Source organism: Hippocampus guttulatus, chromosome 9, assembly GCF_054856545.1.
Source record: "Hippocampus guttulatus isolate MCC_2025c chromosome 9, RoL_Hgut_1.0, whole genome shotgun sequence".
NCBI classification, from domain to species: domain Eukaryota; kingdom Metazoa; phylum Chordata; class Actinopteri; order Syngnathiformes; family Syngnathidae; genus Hippocampus; species Hippocampus guttulatus.
In genome coordinates this window covers 4,009,213-4,023,498 of record NC_141269.1, presented here as the reverse complement: position 1 = coordinate 4,023,498, position 14,286 = coordinate 4,009,213, and the positions used below count along the sequence as shown (strand labels likewise).

General features: G+C 43.5%; 1 protein-coding gene across 7 annotated transcripts in view; it reads right to left on the bottom strand.

Moving 5' to 3' along the window:
- Positions 1 to 14,286, bottom strand: part of inpp4b (inositol polyphosphate-4-phosphatase type II B) — a 108,614-nt gene that overhangs the window by 55,324 nt on the left and 39,004 nt on the right. Inside the window, exon 1 of one of the 7 annotated variants that reach the window (XM_086121218.1) lies at positions 8,060 to 8,223. The exons of 5 other annotated variants lie outside the window; for them this stretch is intronic. The gene's annotated coding sequence lies outside the window, so the exon portion shown is untranslated. Of the gene's footprint in view, positions 1 to 3,339; positions 3,659 to 8,059; positions 8,224 to 14,286 lie in introns of those variants that run through there. One more of the 7 variants, XM_086121217.1, reaches the window with a different exon arrangement.

Here is a 14,286-nt window from a genome sequence, read left to right as displayed (position 1 = left end):
CGTTCACTTTGTGAGATTGCTATTGATTAAACAAAAACACTACTAACAAAAACAAACAATGACAGGACTTGAGGATTACCACACAGAGTGGTCATGATGGTTGCGACATGGTGATCCTAAACAGGCTTTTGAGGGTGTCTCTTCTCCATGGGCCGGCCCCAACGAGGCCCCCGCATAGCCCACGAGGGCATTACACGGGAACATTACAGCCCACTGTAGCCATTACTTACAAGTCCATCTTGGAAATCCATTCGGTGGCATCTTTTTATGGCCATTCACCGTGAATGCTTTAAAAGTAATGAAGCTCCAGAGACCGTCCCTTGCAGGCGGGAGATCAAAGCGGCCAGGCGGGCAAGAAATGAGAGGTAAGATAGGGACCGAGAGGAGAAGCGAAAGAAAGCACCGAGGAAGACAAATGGCGCACTGGTGCAGGATCAAGGAGGATTGATTATGATGCGCCAGAGCTCCGGTCCCGATCCATCTTTGCACCTGCGACCAATAGAATGTGATTGGTTCCGTTTGGCAGGCACACAAACTCATCTCATTGACTCATTTAAAATCTGAAATGAAACGAGCAATGATTGCTTAACTAATGTAAGAAGCAATAACTTAGAGGCCAAACAATTCAGAAGGGAAAAATCGTCATGAGGTTCCACTCTTTTCTAAAGCAATGAAACGATTAAAAAAAGCTAAAAAAAACAAAATAAAACTGCAAACTATGGTTGTAACAATATCGAACTGATTGACTAAATGGGTAGCTAACACAAGAACTAGCCTTTCAGCCACTTAGCTAATTAACTGTGTCGTCAAACAACAATTTACATAATTACATCGAACTGACCAACACGCCAGTTATCCATCAAGCTAACTCACAAGGCTCTTAGCTACTTACCAAACAAACAACCCACTGGGCCAAATGACTTACGAAGTAGTTGGCTAACAAAGCAGCAAACCGTTCTGATGCGATTAAAATGACAACTAGCCACTTAGTCAACGACTAGCTAGCGCACTATCAAACCAACCAATCAACCAACCAAAGTCGTCAACCTAACTAAATACCTAACTATGCGCTACTTTGAAAATGAACCAATTAACCAACTATACAAATAAATATATAGCCAACTAAAGAGATAACCAACCAATGAGCCATTTAGCCATGTGGGAAACTTATTAACTCGTTAGCTTGGGAACAAACTACTACCTTAAACAACTAACAAAATACAACCATAGTTACCCAGCCGCTTTGTCAACCAGCTAACCAAATAACTCGCTAACTAACAAAGGAGCAATTTAAGCCATGTAGCTAGTTCAGTAAGACAACTAGTCAACTAGTTTGCCAAATAACAAATTAACTAACCGACTGACTAACTATTATCCAACTAACCATTTAGCAACAAACTCAATAACAAATTAGTGATTTGGTAAACAAGTCAGCTAAAACCACTATTCCACTGAGGGATGAACGTTTCCAATGAAAACTACAGTTTTTGCTATACAGTGTAAATAAGACCAAGGTCCTTTTAAAGACCAATGCCTCAGTCTTGCTCTCAGTTGGCAGAAGTTAATGCTCAAACTGTAAATGTATTGATTCCACACACTACACACACGTCAGAACTGTCCATCATCGCATTCCACCTCATCTGTCTTCTGGAGGACAAGCATTCAGACCGGGCCAGCGCGTGACTTGAAACATCAGAGGCAGCATGTGATTCTTATTTATGAATTATGAGCACATTCATACCAGGAAGTGTCAGCAGCGTTGTCTGCACTAATAAAGCGCTCCCTCCTTCACCGCAAACAAGGCCGAGCTGGCTTGTCCTCATTAAGTCGTTAGAGATGTGATGAAAATGCACGTGTACTCTAACGAGTCAATGTTTGGACAGCGCCGATTAAAAATGAACCGATGTGGCAGCGGAGAAGAAGGAAAAAAACACAGTCAAACAGCCCCATGTCAAATGTATTGCCATTGGATGTTTTTGATGTTAAAACAGTAACTGAAGGATTGTCTGTGGACACTGATGCCTTGATGTACGTAGGATTCTTTAACAAGATAATTAACAAGGACGGAGAAAAAGGCCTTTTTGTAAAAGCATGCATTTCAAGTATAAATTCTAGTACCACTATTTTTTTTTTGCTTTTGTGATATCTCAAACATCCAAGTAAGACATACCTTCAAACAAAACATCACAAAAGGGCTTTTGATAGCGGAAACATTTATCTGCACTCTATTGAACTGATGAAACGAACTATCAACAGAACTGAGACAATGAGTTCAGTGAGTGTGTGCACGTGTATGTTTGCATGCACTGTATGTGCACGCTCGTGCATGTGTGTTCCCTCCACCCTGTAAATTCGTGCGCATGGATGTGTGTTCCCTTCACCCGGCAATTAATGCCTTTTGTGTGTGTGTGTGTGCAACACAAAATGATGCAATTTATTTACTATGCAGACAAGCTTGAACCTTAGCCAGAGGCTGTGTCAGACATTTCTGCACATTATGGAGCAAAAAAAAATAATAATAAATAAGAAAATGACGTATAGATACGTCATGGGTAGGCGACAGTAGTGGGTTTCAATGACTTAAGGCATGTATGTTAAATACACATAATTATCTTTGTTTTATGTTTACTTTGACAGTAAATTTCAACTGGCAGTGTTTAAGAACTGCTAAAACATGTTTGATATCTGCCAAACAGCTGCTCATTGGAAAGTTGGGTTCACTGCTGCCATAAAGTGCTTCTATCTCAAAATTTTGTTTTCAGAACGCCACAAACTACATTGTGAGGAGTGTGGCGGGAATGATAGTGAGGGTTTTTGGCATCTTACTCAGTAACATTTTGACACCACAAGAGTCAAAGTTCAATAAAAGAAGAAAGTTAAAAGTGAATTTAAAAAATACAACTTTAGTCTAGAAAAGATGCCTTTATGGAAAATATTAAATATAAGGGATAATAAAAAAATATATACTCATGCAGGGATGTAATATTTATTTAACATACAGTACCGAGCTTTTAATGGGCCCAAAGCTCAAGTAGGAAGGAGTAATTGGTCTATTAAATTTGTTTTAATGGCAGAGGTCTGCACTTTGCACAGAATGACAATTCATTGAAAATTATTTTATGGACCCTAAACAAAGGCTGGCGAACCCCCAGGGATCCGGGGACCCCTGTATGAGGACCACCGGTCCAAAATGCAAACTTGAAGCAGCACCATCAGAATGGAAACAGGAGTACAGAACAGTCCATACATAGGGGTTGGGAGGGGGGCAATTTACTACATTAAATTACACACACAATCAATCAAAACAATTAAAAGGTCCAACCGAGAAAGCCGACTTACAGTGAGTGATGTGGCACAGAAGCCGAGCTGCAGCCACCAAGCCAGAAGATCACAGAAGGAAAGGAGAGGTCACAAGAAAGACAGACAGAGGCTAAGATAGAGGCTCCCTCGTTCTTCTTTATAAAAACAACAACAATAATAATAATAACAACAATAAACTCCCGGATTGGCACGTCGTGCGCTCGTCCCCAGCTAGAGTAAGTCCACACGTCTCGGCAGCAGCAACAGGCAAAACACAGATGCTCAAAGCAGACGCCTCTGCTATGACTGAGCCCAAACGCTTGACAGAGCGAGCAAGGGATGGGGGGGAGGGACGAGCAATGGTGGGACGGCGAGAGGGAGGGATGAAGAACATCACAGAAGAGGAAGACGAAAACAGCCAGGAAGGAAGGGAGGCTCGAGAAAGAGTGAGAGAGAGAGAGAGAGAGAGAGAGAGAGAGAGAGAGAGAGAGAGAGAGATGGACACAGAGCGAGTGAAGGGCTCGTGACTCACAGGAAAAGCATCGCCCTGCGACGCCTGCATGGTGTGTGCGTGTGTCACATTGACACTCAGGAGTGTCACACAATGGAGGGGCGCCGACCGCTAAGCCAGGATTTAAGCAGCAGTTCCAAGTGCTCCTGTTTTCGTGCCTCCATATCCATATCTATTTACGTGTCACCCAAATTGCTGTTTACATTTACTACCTGCTCGTGAACAACTACAGAAGGTCCTCCCTCGGTTTACAACGGCGAGAAAAATACAGTTGTGCGATGAACGCATGGACGTAGCTTGGTGGAGATCGATTGTTTGGGTCGTCCGGGCAAGTTGTGAAGGTGAGATGGGGTGATCGCTTGTTCAAATAAAGGTGTCGACAAGGGAGATCGGTTGATTGACTCTATGGCAAAGAGTCAAAAAACGGGTTGCTGGTGCTTGATCGTTTGGCGAAGGAGGCGAGGGCTGAGTGGGTCGGTTTGGTGCAAAACGTGATTGACAAGGTTGCCAAAGGGGATGGCGGTGATCGATTATTTGGAACTTGACTACAATGGGTTTGATCAGTCGATCGGGGCCTTAATTTGTTCACCGGTGGTTTGGTTGTCGGATTGTCCAAAGGATGAACGATCAGTTGGCCACACCGGGTGTTGGTGATCGACTGAAGGGCACAAAGATGTCAGTGGGAGCAGCGGCGATTAGCGATTGTTTGGTGCAAAGTTGCCGAAAAGAAGTGAAAGAGACCTGATAAGATCGCCACAAAATGTTGAAATCGTGGACAGAGGTTTATCTTTTAATCTGTCGCTCAGCCAAGCTCTTGACGAGGTGGTTGAGTTGTTGCCGATGGACTTCTGTTGGCCGATTTTTCGGCAAAGTTGCCAACAATGAAGTGGCGATGATGCATTTGGTTGCTCAGCAAAGCTTTGGATTGTGGTTTGTTCAGCAAGCAGTTGGCGAGATTGTTTGGTGAAGTTGAGGTGGGATGTTTGATTAAGTGCAAAGTCGGTGGATCGGTCGTTCGATGAAATTGGGATGATGATGGTACTTTGTTGACTGGATCGTTTGTTTGGTGGGGAGTTCGCAATGACTGCAAGGATATTCCGCAAAGTTACCAATGGGGCTGGTGGTGACCGGCTGGTCCTCACCAAGACAGTAATTGGAGGGGGGGGGGGGGGGGGGGGAATCGGTTGTTTGCTGAAAATGTCCCCAGGGGGGTGTTCAGTTGATCGACGCAAATGTTGATGAAGTTGGTGATCGTGGGAGATTACACCCGTTACAGGGGATCAGATCTGGCTTTGCGGTCAAGTAAGTGTTTGTCAGGAACCACAGTGTGCTGTAAACACACTGACGCCCCCCCCCCCCCCCCCTCACGCCCCAACCATCAACATTCCTTAAAAAGATTACTCTATAGCAGAACAAGAACAGCAGGCGACAGACACAAAAACACCAAAATGAGTGACACCAAGCTCAGCTTTAACCTGTCTGTGCTGGCATGTTGGATTAGCGAGTAATTCCGTTGGAACAAAGGCTTGCGGCGCACAGGCCCTTATCACCCCGAGCAGGTACACAGGCAAACACAAGAAAACGTTCAAATACATTTGCTCACCCACTCGACAGAACTTAACATTTTGAACCACATTCAAGTCGCGCCACGCATGGGCGCCGATGACCTGCGTGCCGGGAGGATTGAAAGTAAAACTACCCACAATGGAGTTCATGTCCTCTTATGATGATGACCTGACAATCAGGTACTGAAGTACCCTTTGATGTGCGAATCCACTACTCTAAATTCCGACATATGCCAAGAATTAATGGAAACCTATTGACTAAAAGCAGCATGAATGCATTGTAAACCGGAGAGGCACTCGGCAGAGCGCTGACCTCCACCAAGGCCGTTGACACCTGCTGGTTACGACTGATATTCATGCTTTATTCACTAACAAAATACATTTCGCATTTTCATCCATCCATCCATCCATTTTCCGATCCGCTTCATCCTCCCAAGGGTCGCGCGGGATGCTGGGGCCTATCCCAGCTGTCTTTGGACAGTCGGCGGGATACGCTCTGTATTGGTTGCCAGCCAATCGCAGGGCACACAGAGACGAACGCCCACACCCAGGGACAATTTTTTTGAGTGTTCAATCAGCCTGCCATGCATGTTTTTGGAATGTGGGAGGAAACCGGAGTACCCGGAGAAAACCCACGCAGGCACGGGGAAAACATGCCAACTCCACACAGGAAGGCCGGAGCCGGGATGTTCCAATTCAACACCCGTGGGAACCTGAACAAGAAAGGCCAACACGCACTTTTATCTGTATTAACAGTAGTTTATAATTTTGGGAGGTGTTTTTTGGGTGATTTCTGGGATCTGGAGAGCTGTTTTTTGCAACCTGTTTGATTTTTCACATCAAAAGGCAATGTATCATACATTTGTTTGTACTCCTTGAGTTTCTGGATGTGTTTTCATGATGACCCCCCCCCCCCCCCCCCGCCTTCCCAATTCCACACACTATCGTTGATGCGCAGTGTAATCCCTCACATTTGTATTGAATCTGAGGCGCTAAAGATTAAAGATTGTGCATTAAACGTGACAGAAACAAGGAAAGAATGAATGCCTCCAGGGATTGTACAAGGCGGAGGGGGGGAACCACGGGAAACTTGAATCTTGAACGATTAGTGCGCTTATCGCGTGTTAAATCGTGGACGCCCGCTTTTAATTGCCGTGGCTTTTGTTTTCCTCCCACGCTCGAATAATTTCACGATAACTCTTATCTGGCATCTGAGTGCAATACAAGTGCAAATTAGCACAAGGATACATGCAGCGCATAAGATAAATTCTGAAGTGGACGACGAGGCACAGGTACAACAACAACAACAACAATGGTGGGAGCAAAATTGGGGGGGGGGTGTTATTAAGAGTGGAGATTAAGAGTTAGTTCAAAATTTTAATATCCCAGCATTCTTCAAATCGCAGCGGAAACAGCTACAACAGAGGCGTAATGGCGATACTAAACACGTTTCACGGCTTAATTTGGCAAGCTGAAAGGAGTGGTAAATACTGCGCACGTGATTCATGATTCTGAACGTTGAGTGAAGGCACATATCAAACAAAATATCACGGCACCACCACCAAACAAATGCGTCACAAAGACAGCAGCTCCTTGATTTATAACTAGGGCTGAAAAAATTCTATTGAACTATGTTATTAGTGCAAGTTCTTACACAGTACAATAATAAACGAGTGTTTTTCATGGGGTGGGGGGTGGATGGCGGGTATCTGCAATGGATTTATGGCACTTCCATTTATTTCAATAGGCAAAGTGGACTTGGGAGACATAACTTGAAAGAGTGCTAGCAGGGAAAAAAAAAAATCAAAGTAATCAGTCGAGGTACCTCTGCGTGAATGAAGTCATTTCAAGTCACTTGCCAATTGCCTTAGTCATTGTGAAATCTGTGCCTGCCTATGACTAGTAGTATTAATGCCAAGGCAACATGACGTTGGGTAGTCAATACGGTAAGCTGAGCCACAAAAAAAAAAAAAAAAGGCTCAAGAACCCACATCGCAAGTCTGCCATTGTATTTATTGTTTGCATTCTCGAGCGTGTTAACTGAATTATTTCATTGATATCTCACCAATTTATTACAAGTTGAACGTTTGAAAAGAGTTTTGGCCCTCCGAGGTCACCTGAAATGACTAGCGATATAAATTCCAAGAGTGAATTAACCTGCTGAAATTTGACTTCAAACTTCCACTTAAATGTTGCCGTCCCAAACAAAAGTGCATTCTCATGGCGAGAAAATGTTTCAAAAAAGACATAACGACTACTATCATCAGTCGAGTTTCTAAGGGTGCTAAAATGAAAAAAAAAAAAATCAATTATGTCAAGTGGGGATTAATTCGTAATAAATAAATAAATACATAAATAAAATCCTTTTCATAACCTCAGTAGGTCAAAGCAGGATATGTGCAAAACAATCAGATTATCGTGATGCAAAACCTTTCATGGGATAATCCCCAGATGAATAGGTTTGGTTGCAAAACACGTTTAAATATGGTCGCTAAAAGCAAAAATTTCCAAACTGAGGGTCTGGGGCCCAAAGGGGATCCCGATAAAATTATTGTGTCATTAATTTAAGTACAGCATATGTTAAAGCAACACGTACTGCATTTTATGAAGGCTGGCTCAAAGAGAAAGACCGTTTTTTTGTTTTTGTTTTACAGACTATTTCAGCCAGTCGGTAAATACTCACTCAAAGCTGTCTAATGTACCACCGGGGAAATTCCTTGATAAGATTCCTTCTCCGACAGGAAGTTACCTGCGCGCTCCGTATGATCTACTCAACACTGAACGGCAGGCATGCAAGTTAAATATCTATCTCTGTCTCCTTTGGAGCAAACTGAACAAGAACAGAGATGGCGAGACGTTCCCACCCGCTTGCCTGTGCAGACATTCTTCAGCTTGTCAGTGCTTGCCTCCAGCACGGGGAGAAAAAGAAAAATAACGACAGTGGCACTCAGGAGAGGAGCAGACCTCTGCCATGGTTGGTAATAGAGGGGGAGAAAAAAAAATGTTGAGGATATCACTGCAATCGGTTGTGCGTGCTCGGACAAGAGCGAGGCATTCGACGTCAACCAGTTAATTCTAGTTTCAAGACAGTCCCCTCCAAAAGTTTTGCAAAATGAATTCATTTGTTTTTGTTGTGTTTGTAGGCATCTTCAGGTTTCAGATTAAAAGGTAAATATGAGGGAAAAGGTTCAAAATGTCAGCGCTTATTTCGCTTTACTTTTCTTTTCTGAGACTTTGGCCTTCCCATCACTTATGCAGAGGTTAAACTTGGTCTCATTAGGCCATAAATTCTTTGATTCTATTCATTTTTTATGGTGGCTCATCTTTGTAATTTTTAGCAAAATCCAATCTGGATCAAAACTCATCTGTCAAGCATGGTGGCGGTCATGTCATGGCTTGGCTGATTCTGGAACAGGCTCGCTTGTTTTTACTGACAATGTAACTCATGATGTAAGCAGAATGAATTCTGAAGTCAACAAACTCATTTTGCCGATTGGCTGGCAACCGGTTCAGGGTGTCCCCCGCCTACTGCCTGAAGGAAGCGGTTCAGAAAATGGATGGAAGGATGGATAACACAAACACACAAGATAATAGATTAACATTAGCATAACAATAGCCTAAAATTAGCAAGCGCCCCATTTGCACCAGGAGTTACGTGAGGAACATTTTGGGCCTTGGTATGAAATTTATCACTTCACATTGATACATTTTCTTAAGCATCAAAACAAGCCGACGCGGTTTCATAAACATCAAAGTCCATTTATTCTTTGGAAAAAAAACCCACGTGTATTTTCTTACAGAAGCTCTGCTACAAACCTAAACTAGGTCGGTAAGTTAGTAAACACCGCAGAAGAGTTGTTAGCAATGAGACGGTTTTCGTTAAAAAGTCTACCCAATATATACAATTTCATAAAAATCAAAGACAGCCGAGTCTTGAACAAACCCAAGATGCTCGTTTTCACCAAGCCCAGCACATTTTGCAAACCGACGCTTCACGATTATGAAAGACAATTGGGTGTTTAGCACCCAAGTTCTTAAACTTCACAAACAATTTGGTCTTTGATTAACCGAACCCATAAACATCGAAGGCAATCAGGTCCGTGCGGCATTTGTTTTCATGAGCACAGCACCAAGGAAAAACATGTTTTTGGTAAACGTTAAAGACAAGCTAATTAAACTAAGCAATGCAACAAAATCGGCCCCTCGCAAACCTGTTTAATTACTCACAACTCCTTTGCCTGCTCCTCTTTTTGTAATCAGCAGCATTGACTTGATGTCCGGCCAACAGCCGGATTATGCGGCACCTTTGAGACGCTTACGCGAGAAGGCTACTGAGAAACGATTATGGATGTTTCTTCGAAGAGACTAAACAGAAAATCTAACGCCCTGCCGTGGGGGAGCAGGCCTGAGTAAAGTATAGAGACTCCTGATACCTCCCCAAACACACTCCTTTTCGCTCCATAAACTTTAATGTGAAAACCCAGTGCAGACGAGGTGATAAAAATCAAGGCACCCTTTGTTCTTAGTCTGCATACATGAGTTGGCAGCGAGGTCGAAAGACAATAGAGACTCCGTCCAATCCCTCGCTATTGATTTGATTGTCGTTTGTTTTAAAAAATAAAGTGGCTTTGATAAAGTTGCGTGGCTGCTTCCAAGTTTCTTGCCTCCGTCAGCGGATAAGCCGTCGGACTCGTACGCTTTGATGTGCAACGGTTTCTTCTCAGAGGCCCAGATATACATCAAAGACAGTTTACTCTTCGAGAAACGCAGCGCATTTTATGAAACGTTTGACAGATACACAACACAGAGAACGTACACGTTTCGAGGAGCCTAACGCACGTCTTTGCATGAGTATCAAAGACAATTTAGAGTGTGTAATGAACGATACACAGTACGTTGGGAAAGCGTACAAAACACATTCGTTTCCAACAAAGTTAAAACATGGATTTTTGTGAAACTTCAGAGAACCATCCATCCATTTTCCGAACCGCTTGATCCTCACTAGGGTCGCGGGGGGTGCTGGAGCCTATCCCAGCCGTCTTCGGGCAGTAGGCGGGGACACCCTGAATCAGTTGCCAGCCAATCGCAGGGCACACAGAGACGAACAACCATTCACGCCCACACTCACACCTAGGGACAATTTAGAGCGTCCAATCAGCCTGCCATGCATGTTTTTGGAATGTGGGAGGAAACCGGAGCACCCGGAGAAAACCCACGCAGGCCCGGGGAGAACATGCAAACTCCACACAGGGAGGCCGGAGCTGGAATTGAACCCGGTACCTCTGCACTGTGAAGCCGACCGAATGGGCATTTTCATAAAATTATCACAGTCAGTTTAGCTTTTGACAAACTTAGCGTATTTTATGCACTGTAAGGCGCACCTTCAATGAATGGCCTATTTCAAAACTGTTTTTATATGTAGGGCGCACTACATGGTAAGGCTCAGAGAAGCAACAATAGTGGCTGCGGTAGCGCCATGCTTCCACTAGATGGTGCTACGCTAAAGGGAATATAATGCAGCTTGATTTATTTAGAGCAGTGGTTCCAAACCCAACCAGTTCATTTGCACATTCACCGAACCCTTCATTACTGAAAAATAAAAATATGATTTTTATTTTTACAAAGACAAAAAGCTGCATTTATTAAAAACAGGGTGAAAAAAACCCGTTTTTAATCGTGCACAAAATGAACCAGCCAGTGATGGCCAAACGGGCGTGTCATAACTAATTGACACGTTGAGTTTGGGTGTGTCTTATCCTCCATGGCAGAGGCTCTGTTGAACGCCCGAGACTGATTCACCGAACCCCTGGGGTTAGTTCGAACCCAGGTTAAGAAACCACTGATGTAGAGCATTTACAACCAACACAGCCATGAGAACTGGTCACGAACACAGACAAGAAACATAAATATGAACGACAAAAGTTACATAGACAATTGATTCAACAAAAGGGCACATAAACCTTGTGGGCTCGAATCCACAAGGGGCAAAAAAAAAAAAAAAAAAAAAAAAAACGAATTTCATGGCAACTTTGTCGATTTAAATTCTAAAGTCCCTTGAATAATATATTGATCTGTGTCATATTTATTTGGCGATTATTGATGAAATGTAAGAGTCAGGTTGCTTTGACTTCACTCTCCCACTAGATGTCCGTCAAGTTGCTTTCACTGAAATACCAAAGCGCGGAATCTACTTTGGGCCAATTTGAAGGAAAGCCTCAATGCTTCATACTTGACCCGCCCATCTCTACATCTCAGCTCCTCCTCCTCATGCGGCCAAACAAAACTTTCCTTGGGTAATTGTGTTGAATTTACTCATCAAAACGACTCTTTTCATGCTCGGGCTTCTTTGTTTTTCGGTGACTCCCCGTGGCTGTGCTAGAGTACCACCTGAGACAGGGCTGCCCATTACGTCGATCGTGATCGAAAGGTAGATCGCGGAGTGGGCCCAAGTCGATCGTGAGGGGTGTCGAGAGAAAAAAAAACAAAAAAAAACAAGCAACCTTTTGTGTGCGCCTTTGTGCATGTTCGTAATATATTTTTTGTGTTAATGTACACTGCACACTAATCATCCTGTCAGTCTCATTTTCACAAAAAGTATTTAAAAAAAAATAAAGCAGGTGAATCGTAGGTAAATCTATGTGTGAGCTATGATAGTTAACAGGCTGCAAAAGTGCGTCGCACGCCTCCGTGTCAGGCTGTTGCTCATCATGGTATGCGTGCATGTGTATGTGCGGGCGCAGTCGCGGGTCGATCGCGGGTGGTTGGTCGACCGAAACGTCGATCTTCGGCCCAAAGGTTTTAGGCACCCCTGACCTTAAGACCTTGCATGACAGCCTTTCTGTGTCTTCTTGTCTTACACATTTCCTCAAATGATTCAGTGTTTATGAATTATTTTTTTCAAATTATTCAACTGCATTTCCATGTGGACATGGCCTTAGGTTGGTCATGTTCTCCCTGTGCTCCATTTTTTTCCTCCCATGTCTGGCTCAATAGGTTTTAATATCCATCCCTTTGTGTATTTATTTCTCTAGTTTCTTTTCATCTTAGTTGGTACAGCGTGTTTGCTGCTTCCGTTCCTGTTGCTGGGAGCCACATCTTCCCAAAGAACATCTTATTTCCTTTTGCAGCAAGTTTATGGGCAATGTTAGTTCGCTGTTTGGAATCTCCTTTTTGCGACGTTATTTCTTTTAGTTTTGTTGATTCCTTCCACGATGTAATCTGGACTTTTTGTTCTTTTGCAAATAAACTTTTTTTTTTTTTTGGAATTATTTTTGCTCTCCACTCCTGTCTACCTGCTTCAGGGCCTTTGGGGCCCCAGACAAATGATAAGTACTCACGGCCCCAATGCAAAAATAAAGCAAACAAATTAAATTAAATTAAAAATAAAAAAAAAGAGGCAACCGGGTTTGCGACACGAAAATGTCTCATTCAGAGACATTTGAATTTGTTTTTTGGAACGTCAAACATCCTGAAGCAACATTTGTATAAGCACTGCATGAGTAGTACAAATAGTGATTTTGCTAACAAAATAAGAGGCCATCTGTTTTCGTACACTGAAGTCAGTGAACAGAGGCCATGGCAGCAACCAAGAATTTATTCCTAAATGAAAGAGATGCAATTATGATACAGTGGCACTTTCTTATTCCCCCCCCCCCCCCCCAAGAGCCCATATATGTGCTGTCGTGTTTTCTACAGTAGGTACACAAGAGACACATCGAGGCCTCCGAACGTCGAGCTTGGCCTTTGTCGTTGGCTGTTTAAAAAATAAATAAATAAAACAGTGAATGGGTGTGCCCCGTCTCCTGGGCACAATTACATTCTACATTTTCTACCCTAGCATCAAGTCGACTCCTGAAAAAGAAGCCACGTCAACAGCCACGTTTACTGCTTTGGAATGCAAGCGTTTAAAGTGTTCGCCTCTTCATTATTACCGGGGTTCCCCAAAACCGCAAACCAGCACTGGATCAAAGTGTTTGGTTAAAAAAAAAAAGAAAAAAAAACAAGCCAACAAACAAACAAAAAATGTTAATTGAAAAAAGAACTCCAAAGTCAAGTGTGTATCATATGGCTGACTTTGTCTTTTGTTGCTTTGAAATTGGAAGTGCTGTCAAAAAAAGTGTCCAGTGCTTCGCATATTCTGGAATTTTACACAGCAGTCATTGAACATACGTACATAACTACAAATGCTAACGTCAAGCAAGCAGGATTTGCGTAGTTTCACCGACTGCAGGTGGGTCTGAAATGTATCCAGCGTGGTTCACTGTAGTATTTGTAAAAACAATGCCATATGTGGGATGTCACAAAAGATGTATTGGAAATCCAAACGACAAGATTGTCCCTTTTGAAACAATCCACCTGAGTTGAAAACCGTTTTCAGCCCTCTGTGTCATGCCCATATGCACGTCAATGTTGATGTTGTCTAGATCTTCTATTTGGGTCCTCTTAGTTGGGAAAGAGGAAAGGGGTGGGGAGAGGCAAGGTGCTCCGGCACGGCGATGTTCTCGGCCAAAAACTGCCGGATGCTCAGGCCCTTGTGAGCACAACCGCGACCTGCCATACTTTTCACCTCTCCTCACACACTGGATGACGCAAACACCGCCGTATCTCTTGTACTGGTTGACCCGTGTGGTCCACGCTGAAGGGTGAAAACTCAAGAGTTTGGGTTTGAAACGCATCTTTTGGGACAGCGAACTGACAAATTATCTAACCCCCCCCCCCAATCACCTTCCATCTGAGGTCCACAAAGGGTCCCGCATGAAACCGGTCATTTCTGTCATTTTTGAAGCCGTCTGTCACTGTTCTATGGCCATAGATGAAAGGGAGGATCCGGTGGAGCAATTCCCCGTCCTTATGTAACTGCAAGATGCTGCCGGCTAACCCTCGCTAACCGCCCCAACAATCCCGGCCGGT